This window comes from Glycine soja, chromosome 5 (assembly GCF_004193775.1).
Source record: "Glycine soja cultivar W05 chromosome 5, ASM419377v2, whole genome shotgun sequence".
NCBI lineage: Eukaryota > Viridiplantae > Streptophyta > Magnoliopsida > Fabales > Fabaceae > Glycine > Glycine soja.
This window is the reverse complement of record NC_041006.1, coordinates 22618386-22634488: the sequence shown is the minus strand read 5'-3', so window position 1 is coordinate 22634488 and position 16103 is coordinate 22618386.

The window sequence follows — 16103 nt, the reverse complement described above, 5'->3', positions numbered from 1 at the left end:
CACACTCCTCGTGACATTAGTATAAGAAGCCGCTTCGACCCATTTGGTGAAGTAATATATCGCCACAAGAATGAAGCAGTGACCATTCGACGCTTTGGGTTCGATGGCCCCAATGACATCTATTCCCCACATGGGAAAGGGCCAAGGAGCGGACATAACATTCAGAGGATGTGGCGAAACATTGACATTGTCCGCGTATGCCTGACATTTATGACACTTCCTTACATGAGCGCAGCAATCGCTTTCCATAGTGAGCCAGTAATAACCGGCCCTAAGGATTTTTCTGGCCATAGCATGCCCATTGGCATGCATCCCAAAGGAACCCCCGTGGATCTCCTCAATCATGAAGTTCGCCTCTTTGGCATCTACGCATCGTAGGAGGGTCATGTCGTGGTTTCGTTTGTACAGGATGGTACCACTTACAAAGAAACCTGTAGCCAATCTCCTCAACGTCCTTTTGTCATTGTCAGAAATCCCTGGTGGGTATTCTTTGCTCTCGACATATTGTTTGATGTCAAAATACCACGATTTCCCATCCCGCTCTTCCTCTATTGCATAACAATATGTCGGTCTGCCCTGAGATTTGAATTCAATGTACGGCAGATCCCCGTTTGGAAATAAGCCACGTGGTATGGTTGAGCATGTACTGCCTAAGCCGATGTGATGCCCATACCAGAGCACAACACATCCTTTCCAGCATTGAGTAATTCATCTCACATGTGGTAAACTTCTTGCTTAGATAGTAGATGGCTTGCACCTTTTTCCTAGAATCATCGTGCTGACCCAACACGCACCCCATAGACTCGTCCAACACGGTCATGTACAGGAAAAGAGGTCTTCCCGTTACAGGTGGCATGAACACCGGGGGGTTTGTGAGACTCTGTTTGATCTTCTCAAAGTCCTCTTGGCAGTCACTGTTCCACAGGACCGCCTGGTTCTTACGTAATAGCTTGAAAATGAGCTCACAGGTAGGGGTGAGTTGCGAGATAAATCTCGCGATATAATTGAACCTGCCCAAGAACCCCCGAACCTGCTTCTCCGTGCGTGGTTCCGGCATTTCAAGGATGGCCTTCACTTTCTCAGGATCTATCTGTATCCTTTTCTGACTTACGATAAATCCTAGCAACTTCCCCGACTTTACCCCGAAGGTACATTTGGTTGGGTTTAGTTTTAGTTGGTATTTCCACAACCTTCCAAACAGCTTACGCAGATTGACAAGGTGTTCGTCCTCAGTTCGAGACTTGGCAATCATGTCATCTACGTAGACCTCTATTTCCTTATGCATCATATCATGGAACAATGCCACCATGGCACGCTGATAGGTTGCCCCAGCATTTTTCAGCCCGAAGGCCATCACTTTATAGCAGAACGTCCCCCATAGGGTGACGAAAGTGGTCTTCTCTACATCTTCGGGTGCCATCTTTATTTGATTATACCCCGAGAAACCATCCATAAATGAGAAAAGGGTGAACTTGGCTGTATTATCTACCAATATATCAATGTGTGGTAGGGGAAAATTGTCTTTAGGACTAGCTTAGTTCAAGTCCCGGTAGTCTACACACATTCCAACCTTGCCGTCCTTTTTCGGGACTGGGACAATGTTGGCCACCCATTCTAGGTACCGAGCTACAGCTAAGAACCCTGCATCAAATTGCTTTCTTACTTCTTCTTTAATTTTTAAAGACATCTCGGGTCTCATTCTTCGTAACTTTTGCTTAACCGGGGAAGACCCAGGATTCAAAGTAACTTATGCTGCACAATGTCGGAATCCAGACCGGGCATGTCTTGATATGACCACGCAAAGACATCTTGATACTCTTTAAGAAGGGTTATCAAGCCTTGGCGGATAGGCGCGGTCATACCGGTTCCTACCTTTAGTTCTTTCTTTTTCTCCGTGGTCCCCAAGTTTACCAATTCGGTTTTTTCTTGGTGAGGCTTCATTTCAAGTTCTTCCTGAGCGATCAACCTCTCCAACTCTGGTGAAAGGACGTCCTCTTCCTCTTCTTCGTACATCATTTGGCTCACATCTCGGTCGAAATCGATCGTCAAACCTTCATTGTTAGGATCCTCAAAGAATCAACCCTCATATCTATACCAAACAAGACAAAATAAACAAAAACATGCAAAGTGATATGAGAAAAGGTGGAACTGCAAGAACAGATGAAACAAGATCTCTTTGTTTATTTAATAAGGTGGGTTTCACAAAACAAAAGAGAAAGGAAATCTATAGGCTCTAATTACATTGAATCAGCGGTATAGACTTCTGACTGGCTTATCACGCGCCAGTTCCCCACTTGGGAATCGGGGTGGCATGGTTGCACGAAATTTGGTGGGTCTTGAGGGAACTCCTCTTCTATTGCGACCACCTCCTCCTCGAACACCATTCCAGCACTGGTGAAACATTGGCTAATACGGCCAAGCCATACCCTATCCGCCCGGAGTCTTGACGGCACATTCCTCCTCCCCGACATCCCGGGTTCATACCCTAATCCATATTTGTATGGATTTCCCTTGATATCGACCACGCTGGCATTCCCGAGGCCATCCTTGCCTAGACCAATTCCGGGCTCAAATCTATTCCTGAGCATAACACGTGCCACCATTATGGCCGCGTTGGAGAGAGAAGGTAGCAACGGACTTGGTTCCACAGAGGCACAGCTCACCACCTCGAAGGATTGGAAAGCCGTTTCCAATGATTCTTCCTCCGCTTCTACGTATGGTGCGGAGGAGGGGCAGCTCACCAACATATCCTCTTCACTCGATACTATTACCAAAAGTCCACCCACTGCGAACTTTAATTTCTGGTGAAGCGTTGAAGGGACCACTCCCAGCGCATGAATCCAAGGTCTTCCTAAGAGGCAGCTATAGGCGGGATTTATATCCATTACTTGAAACACCACATTGCAAGTGTGGGGGCCTATCTGAATGGGAATGTCGATTTCCCCCATCACTTCCCGCCGAGTACCATCAAGGGCTCGCACCACCATCGAGCTCGGTTTTAAACGTGACACACTAAAAGGAAGCTTTTCCAAAGTGGTCTTCGGCATCACATTCAAACTTGATCCATTGTCGATAAGTACCTTTGCGACAACATGGTCCATACATCTCACCGACACATGAAGAGCCTTGTTGTGTCCTCTTCCCTCTACGGGAATCTCTTCTTCCGCAAACGCGATATAATTGTTGGTGGTTATATGATTAACGATGCCTTCGAAACCCTCCACTGAGATATCATGTGCCACATGGGCATCGTTAAGGACCTTTATCAACAGTGCGCGATGAGGCTCGGAATTTATGAGCAGTTCAAGCAAAGAGATCTTTGCTGGAGTTTTATTCAGTTGCTCGACTACCTTGAACTCGCTTTGTTGGATGAGGCGAAGGAACTCATGGGCCTCTTCCAAAGTCACCGTCTTTCCTTGAAGACCTTCTTTCTTTTCAACCCCTCTTACCACTAGAGGATCTACTTCTTTCGAGGGGGTGGCTATGTTTGTGGGCTCTTGGACCATGGGCGCTTTCCCCTTGGAGGGCAACTCCACCGACTGCATGCAAATTTGTGGTTCTTCCCTCCCTCCTATGGACACTTCAAGCTGCCCGCAATCCATGAGCCGCTGAAGCAATTCTTCTACCGCGGGACAGGTTTCCATGTCATGCGACTCCCCGAGGTGAAACAAACATTCATCCCTTTCGTCTCCACCACGGGAGACCATGCACGTCGCTTGCAGTGATTGGTAGATGAAGCGTCTTGAAGTAACCACCTCTCTTAACCTCCTTGCCCGCGATGGCCCATACTCTTGGATGGCGTTTACGCTAGCCCTTCCATGACTAGCTAGCGGGTTGGTTTTAACATTTGGGCCTTCCTCTTGAAACGATAGCCAGCCGGCACTGATTAGGTGCTGCACTTTATACTTGAACGGGCGGCAGGAGTCAATGTTGTGTCCGGGAGCTCCACTATGGTACTCACATTTGGCACCCGGGTCATACCACTTGGGGTAGGGTGGCTGGAAGACCCTCCCGGGTATGGCCACCACCAAATGATTCTCCAATAATGAAGGCCATAATTCGGAGTATGCCATGGGAATAGGAGAGAAGTTATCTTCCGGGAGTGGGCGCTGTGCATTATTATAGCTCGGGTCGGGGGCTGTATTGTTGACTGGCCGGGGCGTGGCTGGAGCTGTGCGTTGGGCCGGCATTCTCTCTGCCGCGGGCGGTCCTTTTACTTGAGTCGGGAGGGAACTCCCGGCTCGGATTGAAAAATTTGGGGGATTGGGCTGGTATGAGCTTTGGATATTTTGGGGTGCTTTCATCCACGTCGGGGCGGTGGTGACCGCGTGGGCGTCTCCTTCCTTTTTCCTCACGCCCACTACTGGGGCTCTTCTGTTGTTGTTGGGGGCCACATTGGAAGCATATTCGAACTTGCCTTTTCGTAGTCCGGATTCAATTCTTTCTCCGGCGAAGACGAGATCCGCAAAGTTAGCTGGCATGTAGCCTATCAGCTTTTCATAGTAGAACGTGGGTAACGTATCTACCGTAATTGTGATCATCTCCCTCTCCGTCATGGGCGGTACGACTTGGGCTGCGAGATCTCTCCATCTTTGGGCATATTCCTTAATTGACTCATGCTCTCGCTTAGTCATACTCTGAAGCTGGTTCCGATCGAGAGCCATATCCGTATTGTACTGGTACTGCCTAATGAAGGCAGTTGCCAAGTCCTTCCATGATCGGATCTGGGAAGCTTCGAGATTGGTATACCATGCTACAGCTGCTCCGGCCAAGCTGTCTTGAAAGAAATGGACCACAACTTTTCGTCCGCGGAATACGCCCCCATCTTTCGGTAATACATCCGGAGATGCCCTTTTGGACATGTCGTCCCTTTGTACTTATCAAAGTCTGGTACTTTGAATTTGGGAGGGATGACGATGTTGGGCACGAGACATAAATCCGCTAAATCCGAGAATGGGTAATTGCCGAGGCCCTCGACTGCTCTTAACCTTTCTTCAAGCGCCTCAATCTTTCCCTAATCTTCCGCGAAGGGAACAGATTCTTTTATGGGTGTTGGTGAAGCCGGGATATGGCGGACTATGTTCGGTTAGGGTAGTTCATGGGGGGACGGATCTTTGAGGTGGAGCAGGGGGCCGAGATGGGTATCTCCTTCCTCATCGTCTTGCTTGGGATAGTCGTCATAAGGTGGGAGTTGCCCCTCGAAAGTAGGGGCTTGGCTTAAATCTTCCGGGGTGACACGAGGAGTGAAGTCCGGAGGCAAGCCATAGGGGTAAGCTTGCGGACTATACCTTCGACCAAACACTGCTGTGTTTCTGTCTCGGCCCGGATTTAAGACGGGCTGCAGCACCGGCTCCGCTTCCCTAACTGTACTGGAGGCGGTTGCCGTGGCTTTATCCTCTATAGTTTTCTGGAGTTTTAACATGACCTCCGAGATGGAAGCCATTTGATCTATTAAGGCCGATAGATCGGCCTTCATCTGTTCCTGCACGCCCTCTTCATTATCCATTTTTCTAGATCGAGTGTTATAGGGGTGCCTTTGTGCATTATTAGTTATGATGAAATTCCTAAAGAAATAAACAACGGTGAGTATGCCACCAAAACATGAATATGCAAATGAATGATCGAAGCACTTGGATCCACCCCAAGGTTTTTTAGATAACGTGATAAGTTCATAACTTCTCATTTTATAAAAAGAACAAAGCTTTCATCTAGCCAAGATTATACAAAGGTGTTACAAGACAACCTAACGGTTTCTAATTATATGGGCCATCAAATCTATCATGTGTTGACAGTAATTGATTAACCCATGAATCCCCTCGGGGGCCGTACACACTTCGGCCATGGCTTTTGCTTTGGCTAATAGACGCGGGAGGTCTTGACTTCCATTCAAGGTCAAGGCGAATCTATCCATCCACATAGTCGCTTCTTGATGCAATGCATCAATCACCCTCCCTCTTGCTTCTTTTTCGGCGTACACTTGTGCAAAATCCTCCACTAGCTTTTGTTCATGGGTCACAGACTGGTTCAACTCTTCCTTGTACTGCCCTATGATAGCTAGCATGCTTTGCTCCGTGGCTTCCAAGTGTTGAGCCAAACTCCTTTTGGACCTTGCGCAAGCGACTAACTCTTCTTTTAAGATCATGTCATGCACCCGTGACAGGTCTCTTTCCTCTCTTCGGAGCTTGAGCTCATTGTTGCTACCCCACAATGCTCCTCGAAATTTCTCTCGGCCATGTTCCTCCTTGCGGACCCTTTTGGTTTCTTGTTCAAGGGCTCTTGCAGTGGCCGCGTTTTCCTCTTGTAACTCGGTGCACTCTTTCCGAATGTGTGTAGCAGCTGATTTGAACTTCTCCTTGGCGAGTCTTGCCTTCGCTAGCTCTAATTTTAGAGCTCGGACTTCTTCATCTTCCTCCGGAGCTTCGAAGTTCTCCTCATCGATAACTTTCAACTTGGAGAGCCAATCTAACCCTTGCGTGTGAATTCTTAGCCATCCATGATAACCCCCGATGATGCCATTTCAGATGCCTCTAAGCTCCTTGTCTTTCCTCAACGGACTTCTCCACGCCTTGTGGACTCTTTGTATCACCTTGAGACTTTGCGCGTCTAGATCCCTCACAAGGAAAGGCGAGAGATTTTCTTTTGTTGGTGCTCCCCTCATGGGGTACCCTAGCTGTCTTATGGCGAGTGCGGGATTATAATTAATACAACCCCCAGTCCCTATCAATGGAACATTAGGGTAGTCCCCACACGAGAAAAGAACTCCTTCCTTGCCTTCCTTCCAACAAGGAAACCAATTGATTGCGCTTCCCCCTATCCCAGCCAAATGTTGGTCCCAATCGACTCTTCCTTTTTCGGCGCATGAGCGATAACTTTGAAGCGGACACGGGTGTCTTGTGTTTTGTTGGAATAGGTGTGAAACCAACCACACACAGAGAGCGGGTAAACAACAGACAATCTGTGCACTGTTTTTCTCACACCTCCGATCAAAAGTGTCAAACAAATCTGCCAAGATAGCCACCACTGGACTCTCCTTGCTGTGGTGATATGCGAGGAAAGCATCAATGGCGGCTAAGTCCACTAAACCGTCCACGTTCGAAAAGAGGACAACCCCAAAAATCAACAAAGCTAGTATATCCGCAAACGGACCCCACTTCTCTTGGTTCGCCATATCCCTTGCCTTGCCTTCCAAGTATTTCCGTGGCAGGCCTACTATGCCGTTGTGAGTTTGCTTCATGCGATCCAACTCTCTTGCAGAATCCCCGACCACATCTGCAATCTTGCTCAAGGAGGGAAGAAACTCGGAGAAGAGATACGGTTTTCTTCCCCCAAGAGGGCATCCTAGTATTTCCTCAAACTCTTCAATAGTCGGTACCATTTGGAAGTCCCCAAACGTGAAGCACCTCAACGGCTGGTCATAGTATTGGGCGAGGGATACGATAGCTTCTGTAAATACCTCCGCTGCGGTCAAATCTAGAATCTTTCCGTACACTTTGCGGAAGGATTGCCTTTGGAGAGGTCCCATCAATCATCCCAATTCCTTGAGGCTGGTGACATCTAGACTTTTAACCTTGACTTGATAAAACCTTTTGCTGTTTTGATTCGTCTCCATCATTTACCTAAAAAAGGGGTGGATCAAGACTCCGACATGAATGATGCAATGCGTATGCATGAAACGGAAACAACACAAAGGGGTAATTCGCACATACGAGACCGCAGAGATCCAATTTTAATGCTACGTTTTGGGCATGATGGCGCCTCAACGTAGCATTAAAAAGGGTACGTATTACTCTAAAGAAACCAAACATCACTAGAAAAACTATAAACTAGTGCTATTTATCAAAAAATGCATGAGAACGAATGGCACGGAGCGTGTTTGCTTTTTGCCCCTATTTGAGAACCTATAGGACAATATCTAGGGGTCTCTAATAACTACTCCCCAACAATTCATAACTTACACAGCTGTTTTCTAGAGGTATCATCACTCAAGATAATAATATTGTGGTGGTATGGAATACCAGCGACAACACATTATAAAGAGAGAAAGCTCTAGACGAGGTTTCACTATTATCAAGCAAGTCGGAGACCTATCATGATGATAGATTCACCTCCACTCCTTAAATTCCCATGAACCCGAGTATAGGACCCCCTTTTACTCAAACCCGTGGGTGCTTAGAATGTAGTGTAAAGAATGCGAAATAGACAACAGTTATTTACATTTTACACAGTTCAACAAAGGCACACACAAAGTTTCACAAATCCACAATTCTAAAAAATAGACCTAACTCACAAAAAGGTCCCCAGTGGAGTCGCCAACTATCGCAACATGCCCTTTTGCGGGCGAGCGAGGCGAGGCTCACGGGTGCGCTTTCCAAAGGAGGAAAGATGCGCGGAGTTGCCACCAACGTTTATTTGTGGGAAACGTCGGAAAAACCGAAGTAAACCGGTCAAAATGAAAACTCTAAGTTCGGGAGTTGTATTTACGTTTGAGGAAGGTATTAGCACCTCTCACGTTTGTCTCAAAGGACAACAACCTATTTTTTCGAATTGTGAAATTGTGTTATCTTACCTTTATTTCTTTTTATTTTTTGAGGTCGACAAAAGCGGGGCTTTTGCTCCTACGTACCTCCATCGAAGAGGAAATCAGACCTACATAGTTCTTTCTTAAGAGTGAATCAAGTGATTTTTTTTACTTGAAAGGTGATCATTTTAAGGCGTTGGACCTTAAAAATGATTCATTTACTTGATTTTAGCCTTAGTTTCACTTTAGTTATTAGTCAATTCGATTAAGAATGAGAAATCCCAAAGAGAAAACGTCCGATTGATTTTTCGCTTTATTTTACTAAAAGGTATTTTTTTATTATTATATTATTATTTTACCTCTTTTTTGATTTCCAACGTGGTTACGGCACGACCGAACGGTCGGAATTCATTTTAACCGAAATTAACGGATGATACAATTCAAATGATCGGTGGAAATTTATTTTATTTTTAGATTAGGCGAGAAACGGCTTAAATAAATGACTGAAGCACGTCAAAAGGGGGTACGGAAAGTAAATGAAAACGAGAATAAAAATACATGAAACAAAATGTGGACCACCATGGGTACATAGAATGAATTCAAAAGCTCGGTTTGAGGTACTTACCCGTTGAAGACTGAAGAAAACGAAGAACGGACGATGAATGTTGAAGAACGGTTGAAAATCTTCGTGTAATTACTCATGGAAACGTTACGGAAGCGCCTCGGCTTGGATTTTCTTCACGGAAACAATTTTCCTTAGCAATTTCGAGAGAATAAGAAGTGCCAAGAAGGCTGAACCCCTTCTCCCTTCACTCCTCCCCCTATTTATAGCAAAATAGGGGAGGAGCTTGCCACCCAGCTCGCCCAGGCGAGCAAGGTCGCTTCCTCTATGTTAGTGCTTAGCTCTTCTGAGTTTTAAAAGATTGGCTAAGATTTTGTTAAAACATAAGCACTTAGACAATGAAGGAAAGCTGGAGTTGCTGCACATGATGTCCAACCTTATGTCAAGGAATAAGATCGGGCTGCACAATGCACAAGGCAAGATAAAGTGTCAAGTGAAGAATTGAAGCTGCAGGATCCACGATGTCGGATACAATGTCCAGGACATCCTGCCTGAAAATACTGGAGTTGCTGCACAATGCACAAGGCAAGATAAAAGAATTGAAGCTGCAGGATCCACGATGTCGGATACGATGTCCAGGACATCTTGCCCGAAAATACTGGACACATAAATCTGTTATATCTTTAACAGATTATTGTGCAGTTAGCAACAGATTAGACGATCTATCTTTAGGAACGAATTAAAAGATAATTAAAGTTCGAATTACAAACTAGAAGAGTTCGTTCAGGGATTAAAGATTAAAGATAAAAACTAAAAGATCAAACTGTATCTTTTAGTTCTTTAAGTGCAGATTTTTCAGGAGAATGATAGATCTCCTCCAGCACAAGTTGTTGCAGCCCAGATACGCACACTGCTATATAAACATGAAGGCTGCACGGGGTTGAGGACCAAGTCCGAGATTGAAGAGTTATTTTGTGAGTTTTGGGACTTGAGTGTTTTGTGAGCCACCTTGATGTTATCCTAACTTCAAGTGTTGGACCTGAGTGTGTAGAGTTGATCTCTTTTGTTCAGAGAGCAATCTCTGGTGTGTCTTTGATTTATTTGTAAACACGGGAGAGTGATTGAGAGGGAGTGAGAGGGGTTCTCATATCTAAGAGTGGCTCTTAGGTAGAGATTGCACGGGTAGTGGTTAGGTGAGAAGGTTGTAAACAGTGGCTGTTAGATCTTCGAACTAACACTATTTTAGTGGATTTCCTCCCTGGCTTGGTAGCCCCCAGATGTAGGTGACGTTGCACCGAACTGGGTTAACAATTCTCTTGTGTTATTTACCTGTTTAATCTGTTCATACTCTCAAATATAATCTGCATGTTCTGAAGCGTGATGTCGTGACATCCTGTACGACATCTGGCATTGGTATCAGAATTTCAATTGGTATCAGAGCGGGCACTCGAAATCACTGAGTGAGATCTAGGGAGATAAATTCTGATGAACATGGAGAAAGAAGGAGGACCAGTGAACAGACCACCAATTCTGGATGGAACCAACTATGAATACTGGAAAGCAAGGATGGTGGCCTTCCTCAAATCACTAGATAGCAGAACCTGGAAAGCTATCATCAAAGGCTGGGAACATCCCAAGATGCTGGACACAGAAGGAAAGCCCACTAATGAATTGAAGCCAGAAGAAGACTGGACAAAAGAAGAAGACGAATTGGCACTTGGAAACTCCAAAGCTTTGAATGCTCTATTCAATGGAGTTGACAAGAATATCTTTAGACTGATCAACACATGTACAGTGGCCAAGGATGCATGGGAGATCCTGAAAACCACTCATGAAGGAACCTCCAAAGTGAAGATGTCCAGATTGCAACTATTGGCCACAAAATTCGAAAATCTGAAGATGAAGGAGGAAGAGTGTATTCATGACTTCCACATGAACATTCTTGAAATTGCCAATGCTTGCACTGCCTTGGGAGAAAGAATGACAGATGAAAAGCTGGTGAGAAAGATCCTCAGATCTTTGCCTAAGAGATTTGACATGAAAGTCACTGCAATAGAGGAGGCCCAAGACATTTGCAACATGAGAGTAGATGAACTCATTGGTTCCCTTCAAACCTTTGAGCTAGGACTCTCGGATAGGACTGAAAAGAAGAGCAAGAATCTGGCGTTCGTGTCCAATGATGAAGGAGAAGAAGATGAGTATGACCTGGATACTGATGAAGGTCTGACTAACGCAGTTGTGCTCCTTGGAAAACAGTTCAACAAAGTGATGAACAGAATGGACAGGAGGCAGAAACCACATGTCCGGAACATCCCTTTCGACATCAGGAAAGGTAGTGAATACCAGAAAAGGTCAGATGAAAAGCCCAGTCACAGCAAAGGAGTTCAATGCCATGGGTGTGAAGGCTATGGACACATCAAAGCTGAATGTCCCACTCATCTCAAGAAGCAGAGGAAAGGACTTTCTGTATGTCGGTCTGATGATACAGAGAGTGAACAAGAAAGTGATTCTGACAGAGATGTGAATGCACTCACTGGGAGATTTGAATCTGCTGAAGATTCAAGTGATACAGACAGTGAAATCACGTTTGATGAGCTTGCTACATCCTATAGAGAACTATGCATCAAAAGTGAGAAGATTCTTCAGCAAGAAGCACAACTGAAGAAGGTCATTGCAAATCTGGAGGCTGAGAAGGAGGCACATGAAGAGGAGATCTCTGAGCTTAAAGGAGAAGTTGGTTTTCTGAACTCTAAACTGGAAAACATGACAAAATCAATAAAGATGCTGAATAAAGGCTCAGATACGCTTGATGAGGTGCTACAGCTTGGAAAGAATATTGGAAACCAGAGAGGACTTGGATTTAATCATAAATCTGCTGGCAGAACAACCATGACAGAATTTGTTCCTGCCAAAAACAGCACTGGAGCCACGATGACACAACATCGGTCTCGACATCATGGAACGCAGCAGAAAAGGAGCAAAAGAAAGAAGTGGAGGTGTCACTACTGTGGCAAGTATGGTCACATAAAGCCCTTTTGCTATCATTTACATGGCCATCCACATCATGGAACTCAAAGAAGCAGCAGTGGAAGGAAGATGATGTGGGTTCCAAAACACAAGACTGTTAGTCTTGTTGTTCATACTTCACTTAGAGCATCAGCTAAGGAAGATTGGTACCTGGATAGCGGCTGTTCCAGACACATGACAGGAGTTAAAGAATTCCTGGTGAACATTGAACCTTGCTCCACTAGCTATGTGACATTTGGAGATGGCTCTAAAGGAAAGATCACTGGAATGGGAAAGCTAGTCCATGAAGGACTTCCTAGTCTGAACAAAGTACTGCTGGTGAAGGGACTGACTGCGAACTTGATCAGCATCAGTCAGTTGTGTGATGAAGGACTCAATGTAAACTTCACAAAGTCAGAATGCTTGGTGACAAATGAGAAGAGTGAAGTCCTAATGAAGGGCAGCAGATCAAAGGACAACTGTTACCTATGGACACCTCAAGAAACCAGTTACTCCTCCACATGTCTAGTCTCCAAAGAAGATGAAGTCAATATATGGCATCAAAGATTTGGACATCTGCACTTAAGAGGCATGAAGAAAATCATTGACAAAGGTGCTGTTAGAGGCATTCCCAATCTGAAAATAGAAGAAGGCAGAATCTGTGGTGAATGTCAGATTGGAAAGCAAGTCAAGATGTCCCACCAGAAGCTTCAACATCAGACCACTTCCAGGGTGCTGGAACTACTTCACATGGACTTGATGGGGCCTATGCAAGTTGAAAGCCTTGGAGGAAAGAGGTATGCCTATGTTGTTGTGGATGATTTCTCCAGATTTACCTGGGTCTACTTTATCAGAGAAAAATCAGACACCTTTGAAGTATTCAAGGAGTTGAGTCTAAGACTTCAAAGAGAAAAAGACTGTGTCATCAAGAGAATCAGGAGTGACCATGGCAGAGAGTTTGAAAACAGCAAGTTTACTGAATACTGCACATCTGAAGGCATCATTCATGAGTTCTCTGCAGCCATTACACCACAACAAAATGGCATAGTTGAAAGGAAAAACAGGATTTTGCAAGAGGCTGCTAGGGTCATGCTTCATGCCAAAGAACTTCCCTATAATCTCTGGGCTGAAGCCATGAACACAGCATGCTACATCCACAACAGAGTCACACTTAGAAGAGGGACTCCAACCACACTGTATGAAATCTGGAAAGGGAGGAAGCCAACTGTCAAGCACTTCCACATCTTTGGAAGTCCATGTTACATTTTGGCAGATAGAGAGCAAAGGAGAAAGATGGATCCCAAGAGTGATGCAGGGATATTCTTGGGATACTCTACAAACAGCAGAGCATATAGAGTATTCAATTCCAGAACCAGAACTGTGATGGAATCCATCAATGTGGTTGTTGATGATCTAACTCCAGCAAGAAAGAAGGATGTCGAAGAAGATGTCAGAACATCGGGTGACAATGTAGCAGATACAGCTAAAAGTGCAGAAAATGCAGAAAACTCTGATTCTGCTACAGATGAACCAAACATCAACCAACCTGACAAGAGACCCTCCATTAGAATCCAGAAGATGCACCCCAAGGAGCTGATTATAGGAGATCCAAACAGAGGGGTCACTACAAGATCAAGGGAGATTGAGATTGTCTCCAATTCATGCTTTGTCTCCAAAATTGAGCCCAAGAATGTGAAAGAGGCACTGACTGATGAGTTCTAGATCAATGCTATGCAAGAAGAATTGGAGCAATTCAAAAGGAATGAAGTCTGGGAGCTAGTTCCTAGACCCGAGGGAACTAATGTGATTGGCACCAAGTGGATCTTCAAGAACAAAACCAATGAAGAAGGTGTTATAACCAGAAACAAGGCCAGACTTGTTGCTCAAGGCTACACTCAGATTGAAGGTGTAGACTTTGATGAAACTTTTGCCCCAGTTGCTAGACTTGAGTCCATCAGATTGTTACTTGGTGTAGCGTGCATCCTCAAATTCAAGCTATACCAGATGGATGTGAAGAGCGCGTTTCTGAATGGATACCTGAATGAAGAAGCCTATGTGGAGCAGCCAAAGGGATTTGTAGATCCAACTCATCCAGATCATGTATACAGGCTCAAGAAGGCTCTCTATGGATTGAAGCAAGCTCCAAGAGCTTGGTATGAAAGGCTAACAGAGTTCCTTACTCAGCAAGGGTATAGGAAGGGAGGAATTGACAAGACTCTCTTTGTCAAACAAGATGCTGATAACTTGATGATAGCACAGATATATGTTGATGACATTGTGTTTGGAGGGATGTCGAATGAGATGCTTCGACATTTTGTCCAACAGATGCAATCTGAATTCGAGATGAGTCTTGTTGGAGAGCTGACTTATTTTCTGGGACTCCAAGTGAAGCAGATGGAAGACTCCATATTCCTCTCACAAAGCAAGTATGCAAAGAACATTGTCAAGAAGTTTGGGATGGAAAATGCCAGCCATAAAAGAACACCTGCACCTACTCACTTGAAGCTGTCAAAAGATGAAGCTGGGACCAGTGTTGATCAAAGTCTGTACAGAAGCATGATTGGGAGCTTACTATATTTAACAGCTAGCAGACCCGACATCACCTATGCAGTAGGTGTTTGTGCAAGATATCAAGCCAATCCTAAGATAAGTCACTTGACTCAAGTAAAGAGAATTCTGAAATATGTAAATGGCACCAGTGACTATGGGATTATGTACTGTCATTGTTCAGATTCAATGCTGGTTGGGTATTGTGATGCTGATTGGGCTGGAAGTGCAGATGACAGAAAAAGCACTTCTGGTGGATGTTTCTATTTGGGAACCAATCTTATTTCATGGTTCAGCAAGAAGCAGAACTGTGTGTCCCTATCTACTGCAGAAGCGGAGTATATTGCAGCAGGAAGCAGCTGTTCACAACTAGTTTGGATGAAGCAGATGCTCAAGGAGTACAATGTCGAACAAGATGTCATGACATTGTACTGTGACAACTTGAGTGCTATTAATATTTCTAAAAATCCTGTTCAACACAGCAGAACCAAGCACATTGACATTAGACATCACTATATTAGAGAGCTTGTTGATGATAAAGTTATCACACTGGAGCATGTTGACACTGAGGAACAAATAGCAGATATTTTCACAAAGGCATTGGATGCAAAACAGTTTGAAAAACTGAGGGGCAAGCTGGGCATTTGTCTGCTAGAGGAATTATAGCAGCTACTGCTATCTGAACGTGCTCAAACGTCTCACTTAACATTAATAGCACGTTCACTACTGAGCCAAAACAAATTTGACCGTTGCTTCACACGTCCCTCTACATTCCTCATTCAAACTTATATTTTCGTGGTAATCTCGTTTTCAGCATTCCCCAACAGCTCTCAGAAATTTACGAAATCATTCCAAAGGCTCTGCACTTCCATGGCTACCTCACCAAAAGAAACTTCAGCTCCTGGTTCACCCTCTGTACCATCATCTCCATCATCCACCAAAGCACCATCAAACCAGGAACGACCTGAATTCAATATCCAGCCCATACAAATGATTCCTGGTTCAGCCCCTGTTCCTGAAAAACTGGTCCCCAAACGACAACAGGGTGTGAAGATTTCTGAAAACCCTAGCCTTGAAACAAGTCCTAGGGAAGTAGACACGGAGATGGACAAGAAGATCCGCAGTATTGTGAGTTGCATTTTGAAAAATGCTTCTGTCCCTGATGCTGATGAAGATGTTCCAACATCTTCCACCCCAAATGTTTCTGTGCCTGATGTTGATAAAGATGTTCCAACATCTTCCGCCCCAAATGCTGAAGTCCTCTCTTCATCCAGTAAAGAGGAATCAACAGAGGAAGATGATCAAGCCACAGAGGAGACCCCTGCACCAAGGGCACCAGAACCTGCTCCAGGTGACCTCATTGACCTGGAAGAAGTAGAATCTGATGAGGAACCCCTTGCCAACAAGTTGGCACCTGGCATCGCAGAAAGATTACAAAGCCGAAAGGGTAAAACCCCCATTAAGAGGTCT